The sequence below is a fragment of the Eptatretus burgeri genome, chromosome 17, assembly GCF_056783735.1.
Source record: "Eptatretus burgeri isolate ZD-2024b chromosome 17, Ebu_testis_v1, whole genome shotgun sequence".
Classification (NCBI taxonomy): domain Eukaryota; kingdom Metazoa; phylum Chordata; class Myxini; order Myxiniformes; family Myxinidae; genus Eptatretus; species Eptatretus burgeri.
Genome location: NC_140977.1, coordinates 6,085,062 through 6,091,975, shown reverse-complemented (window position 1 = coordinate 6,091,975; position 6,914 = coordinate 6,085,062).

The window sequence follows — 6,914 nt, the reverse complement described above, 5'->3', positions numbered from 1 at the left end:
ACGTTGTGTAGGAATGTGTGTAATGTTAACGGTGTGTACGAATGTGTGTAATGTTAACGGTGTGTAGGAATGTGTGTAATCGTAACGGTGTGTTGGAATGTGTGTAATGTTAACGGTGTGTAGGAATGTGTGTAATGTTAACGGTGTGTAGGAATGTGTGTAATGTTAACGGTGTGTAGGAATGTGTGTAATGTTAACGGTGTGTAGGAATGTGTGTAATGTTAACGGTGTGTTGGAATATGTGTCATGGTAATGGTGTGTAGGAATGTGTGTAATGTTAACGGTGTGTAGGAATGTGTGTAATGTTAACGGTGTGTAGGAATGTGTGTAATGTTAACGGTGTGTTGGAATATGTGTCATGGTAATGGTGTGTAGGAATGTGTGTAATGTTAACGGTGTGTAGGAATATGTGCAATGTTAACGTTGTGTAGGAATGTGTGTAATGTTAACGGTGTGTAGGAATGTGTATAATGTTAACGGTGTGTACGAATGTGTGTAATGTTAACGGTGTGTAGGAATGTGTATAATGTTAACGGTGTGTAGGAATGTGTGTAATGTTAACGGTGTGTAGGAATGTGTGTAATGTTAACGGTGTGTAGGAATGTGTGTAATGTTAACGGTGTGTAGGAATGTGTGTAATGTTAACGGTGTGTAGGAATGTGTGTAATGTTAACGGTGTGTAGGAATGTGTGTAATGTTAACGGTGTGTAGGAATGTGTGTAATGTTAACGGTGTGTAGGAATGTGTGTAATGTTAACGGTGTGTAGGAATGTGTGTAATGTTAACGGTGTGTTGGAATATGTGTCATGGTAATGGTGTGTAGGAATGTGTGTAATGTTAACGGTGTGTAGGAATATGTGCAATGTTAACGTTGTGTAGGAATGTGTGTAATGTTAACGGTGTGTACGAATGTGTGTAATGTTAACGGTGTGTAGGAATGTGTGTAATCGTAACGGTGTGTTGGAATGTGTGTAATGTTAACGGTGTGTAGGAATGTGTATAATGTTAACGGTGTGTAGGAATGTGTATAATGTTAACGGTGTGTAGGAATGTGTGTAATGTTAACGGTGTGTAGGAATGTGTGTAATGTTAACGGTGTGTAGGAATGTGTGTAATGTTAACAGTGTGTAGGAATGTGTGTAATGTTAACGGTGTGTAGGAATGTGTGTAATGGTAACGGTGTGTAGGAATGTGTGTAATGTTAACGGTGTGTAGGAATGTGTGTAATGTTAACGGTGTGTTGGAATATGTGTAATGGTAATGGTGTGTAGGAATGTGTGTAATGTTAACGGTGTGTAGGAATGTGTGTAATGTTAACGGTGTGTAGGAATGTGTGTAATGTTAACGGTGTGTCGGAATGTGTGTAATGTTAACGGTGTCTACAAATGTGTATAATGTTAACGGTGTGTAGGAATGTGTGTAATGTTAACGGTGTGTAGGAATGTGTGTAATGTTAACGGTGTGTAGGAATGTGTGTAATGTTAACGGTGTGTAGGAATGTGTGTAATGTTAACGGTGTGTCGGAATGTGTGTAATGTTAACGGTGTGTAGGAATGTGTGTAATGTTAACGGTGTGTAGGAATGTGTGTAATGTTAACGGTGTGTAGGAATGTGTGTAATGTTAACGGTGTGTAGGAATGTGTGTAATGTTAACGGTGTGTAGGAATGTGTGTAATGTTAACGGTGTGTAGGAATGTGTGTAATGTTAACGGTGTGTAGGAATGTGTGTAATGTTAACGGTGTGTAGGAATGTGTGTAATGTTAACGGTGTGTAGGAATGTGTGTAATGTTAACGGTGTGTAGGAATGTGTGTAATGTTAACGGTGTGTTGGAATATGTGTCATGGTAATGGTGTGTAGGAATGTGTGTAATGTTAACGGTGTGTAGGAATATGTGCAATGTTAACGTTGTGTAGGAATGTGTGTAATGTTAACGGTGTGTCGGAATGTGTGTAATGTTAACGGTGTGTAGGAATGTGTGTAATCGTAACGGTGTGTTGGAATGTGTGTAATGTTAACGGTGTGTAGGAATGTGTGTAATGTTAACGGTGTGTAGGAATGTGTGTAATGTTAACGGTGTGTAGGAATGTGTGTAATGTTAATGTGTAGGAATGTGTGTAATGTTAACGGTGTGTAGGAATGTGTGTAATGTTAACGGTGTGTAGGAATGTGTGTAATGTTAACGGTGTGTAGGAATGTGTGTAATGTTAACGGTGTGTAGGAATGTGTGTAATGTTAACGGTGTGTAGGAATGTGTATAATGTTAACGGTGTGTAGGAATGTGTATAATGTTAACGGTGTGTAGGAATGTGTGTAATGTTAACGGTGTGTAGGAATGTGTGTAATGTTAACGGTGTGTAGGAATGTGTGTAATGTTAACGGTGTGTCGGAATGTGTGTAATGTTAACGGTGTGTACGAATGTGTGTAATGGTAACGGTGTGTAGGAATGTGTGTAATGTTAACGGTGTGTAGGAATGTGTGTAATGTTAACGGTGTGTAGGAATGTGTGTAATGTTAACGGTGTGTAGGAATGTGTGTAATGTTAACGGTGTGTTGGAATATGTGTCATGGTAATGGTGTGTAGGAATGTGTGTAATGTTAACGGTGTGTAGGAATATGTGCAATGTTAACGTTGTGTAGGAATGTGTGTAATGTTAACGGTGTGTAGGAATGTGTGTAATGTTAACGGTGTGTACGAATGTGTGTAATGGTAACGGTGTGTAGGAATGTGTGTAATGTTAACGGTGTGTAGGAATGTGTATAATGTTAACGGTGTGTAGGAATGTGTGTAATGTTAACGGTGTGTAGGAATGTGTGTAATGTTAACGGTGTGTAGGAATGTGTGTAATGTTAACGGTGTGTTGGAATATGTGTAATGGTAATGGTGTGTAGGAATGTGTGTAATGTTAACGGTGTGTAGGAATGTGTGTAATGTTAACGGTGTGTAGGAATGTGTATAATGTTAACGGTGTGTAGGAATGTGTGTAATGTTAACGGTGTGTCGGAATGTGTGTAATGTTAACGGTGTGTAGGAATGTGTGTAATGTTAACGGTGTGTAGGAATGTGTGTAATGTTAACGGTGTGTAGGAATGTGTGTAATGTTAACGGTGTGTAGGAATGTGTGTAATGTTAACGGTGTGTTGGAATATGTGTCATGGTAATGGTGTGTAGGAATGTGTGTAATGTTAACGGTGTGTAGGAATATGTGCAATGTTAACGTTGTGTAGGAATGTGTGTAATGTTAACGGTGTGTAGGAATGTGTGTAATGTTAACGGTGTGTACGAATGTGTGTAATGGTAACGGTGTGTAGGAATGTGTGTAATGTTAACGGTGTGTAGGAATGTGTATAATGTTAACGGTGTGTAGGAATGTGTGTAATGTTAACGGTGTGTAGGAATGTGTGTAATGTTAACGGTGTGTAGGAATGTGTGTAATGTTAACGGTGTGTAGGAATGTGTGTAATGTTAACGGTGTGTAGGAATGTGTGTAATGGTAACGGTGTGTAGGAATGTGTGTAATGTTAACGGTGTGTAGGAATGTGTGTAATGTTAACGGTGTGTAGGAATGTGTGTAATGGTAACGGTGTGTAGGAATGTGTGTAATGTTAACGGTGTGTAGGAATGTGTGTAATGTTAACGGTGTGTAGGAATGTGTGTAATGTTAACGGTGTGTAGGAATGTGTGTAATGTTAACGGTGTGTCGGAATGTGTGTAATGTTAACGGTGTGTAGGAATGTGTGTAATCGTAACGGTGTGTTGGAATGTGTGTAATGTTAACGGTGTGTAGGAATGTGTGTAATGGTAACGGTGTGTCGGAATGTGTGTAATGTTAACGGTGTGTCGGAATGTGTGTAATGTTAACGGTGTGTAGGAATGTGTGTAATCGTAACGGTGTGTTGGAATGTGTGTAATGTTAACGGTGTGTAGGAATGTGTGTAATGTTAACGGTGTGTAGGAATGTGTGTAATGTTAACGGTGTGTAGGAATGTGTGTAATGTTAACGGTGTGTTGGAATATGTGTCATGGTAATGGTGTGTAGGAATGTGTGTAATGTTAACGGTGTGTAGGAATATGTGCAATGTTAACGTTGTGTAGGAATGTGTGTAATGTTAACGGTGTGTACGAATGTGTGTAATGTTAACGGTGTGTAGGAATGTGTATAATGTTAACGGTGTGTAGGAATGTGTATAATGTTAACGGTGTGTAGGAATGTGTGTAATGTTAACGGTGTGTAGGAATGTGTGTAATGTTAACGGTGTGTAGGAATGTGTGTAATGTTAACGGTGTGTAGGAATGTGTGTAATGGTAACGGTGTGTAGGAATGTGTGTAATGTTAACGGTGTGTAGGAATGTGTATAATGTTAACGGTGTGTAGGAATGTGTGTAATGTTAACAGTGTGTAGGAATGTGTGTAATGTTAACGGTGTGTAGGAATGTGTGTAATGTTAATGGTGTGTTGGAATATGTGTAATGGTAATGGTGTGTAGGAATGTGTGTAATGTTAACGGTGTGTAGGAATGTGTGTAATGTTAACGGTGTGTAGGAATGTGTGTAATGTTAACGGTGTGTAGGAATGTGTGTAATGTTAACGGTGTGTAGGAATGTGTGTAATGTTAACGGTGTGTAGGAATGTGTGTAATGGTAACGGTGTGTAGGAATGTGTGTAATGTTAACGGTGTGTAGGAATGTGTGTAATGTTAACGGTGTGTAGGAATGTGTGTAATGTTAACGGTGTGTAGGAATGTGTGTAATGTTAACGGTGTGTTGGAATATGTGTAATGGTAATGGTGTGTAGGAATGTGTGTAATGTTAACGGTGTGTGGGAATGTGTGTAATGGTAACGGTGTGTAGGAATGTGTGTAATGTTAACGGTGTGTAGGAATGTGTGTAATGTTAACGGTGTGTAGGAATGTGTGTAATGTTAACGGTGTGTAGGAATGTGTGTAATGTTAACGGTGTGTAGGAATGTGTGTAATGTTAACGGTGTGTAGGAATGTGTGTAATGTTAACGGTGTGTAGGAATGTGTGTAATGTTAACGGTGTCTAGGAATGTGTGTAATGTTAACGGTGTGTCGGAATGTGTGTAATGTTAACGGTGTGTAGGAATGTGTGTAATGTTAACGGTGTGTAGGAATGTGTGTAATGTTAACGGTGTGTAGGAATGTGTGTAATGTTAACGGTGTGTAGGAATGTGTGTAATGTTAACGGTGTGTTGGAATATGTGTCATGGTAATGGTGTGTAGGAATGTGTGTAATGTTAACGGTGTGTAGGAATATGTGCAATGTTAACGTTGTGTAGGAATGTGTGTAATGTTAACGGTGTGTAGGAATGTGTGTAATGTTAACGGTGTGTACGAATGTGTGTAATGGTAACGGTGTGTAGGAATGTGTGTAATGTTAACGGTGTGTAGGAATGTGTGTAATGTTAACGGTGTGTAGGAATGTGTGTAATGTTAACGGTGTGTAGGAATGTGTGTAATGTTAACGGTGTGTAGGAATGTGTGTAATGTTAACGGTGTGTTGGAATATGTGTAATGGTAATGGTGTGTAGGAATGTGTGTAATGTTAACGGTGTGTAGGAATGTGTGTAATGTTAACGGTGTGTAGGAATGTGTGTAATGTTAACGGTGTGTAGGAATGTGTGTAATGGTAACGGTGTGTAGGAATGTGTGTAATGTTAACGGTGTGTAGGAATGTGTGTAATGGTAACGGTGTGTAGGAATGTGTGTAATGGTAACGGTGTGTTGGAATGTGTGTAATGTTAACGGTGTGTACGAATGTGTGTAATGGTAACGGTGTGTAGGAATGTGTGTAATGTTAACGGTGTGTAGGAATGTGTGTAATGTTAACGGTGTGTAGGAATGTGTGTAATGTTAACGGTGTGTAGGAATGTGTGTAATGTTAACGGTGTGTAGGAATGTGTGTAATGTTAACGGTGTGTTGGAATATGTGTAATGGTAATGGTGTGTAGGAATGTGTGTAATGTTAACGGTGTGTAGGAATGTGTGTAATGTTAACGGTGTGTAGGAATGTGTGTAATGTTAACGGTGTGTAGGAATGTGTGTAATGGTAACGGTGTGTAGGAATGTGTGTAATGTTAACGGTGTGTAGGAATGTGTGTAATGGTAACGGTGTGTGGGAATGTGTGTAATGGTAACGGTGTGTAGGAATGTGTGTAATGTTAACGGTGTGTAGGAATGTGTGTAATGGTAACGGTGTGTAGGAATGTGTGTAATGTTAACGGTGTGTAGGAATGTGTGTAATGGTAACGGTGTGTAGGAATGTGTGTAATGGTAACGGTGTGTAGGAATGTGTGTAATGTTAACGGTGTGTAGGAATGTGTGTAATGGTAACGGTGTGTCGGAATGTGTGTAATGTTAACGGTGTGTCGGAATGTGTGTAATGTCAACGGTGTGTAGGAATGTGTGTAATCGTAACGGTGTGTTGGAATGTGTGTAATGTTAACGGTGTGTAGGAATGTGTGTAATGGTAACGGTGTGTCGGAATGTGTGTAATGTTAACGGTGTGTAGGAATGTGTGTAATCGTAACGGTGTGTTGGAATGTGTGTAATGTTAACGGTGTGTAGGAATGTGTGTAATGTTAACGGTGTGTAGGAATGTGTGTAATGTTAACGGTGTGTAGGAATGTGTGTAATGTTAACGGTGTGTAGGAATGTGTGTAATGTTAACGGTGTGTAGGAATGTGTGTAATGTTAACGGTGTGTAGGAATGTGTGTAATGTTAACGGTGTGTAGGAATGTGTGTAATGGTAACGGTGTGTGGGAATGTGTGTAATGTTAACGGTGTGTGGGAATGTGTGTAATGGTAACGGTGTGTGGGAATGTGTGTAATGGTAACGGTGTGTGGGAATGTGTGTAATGTTAACGGTGTGTGGGAATGTGTGTAATGTTAA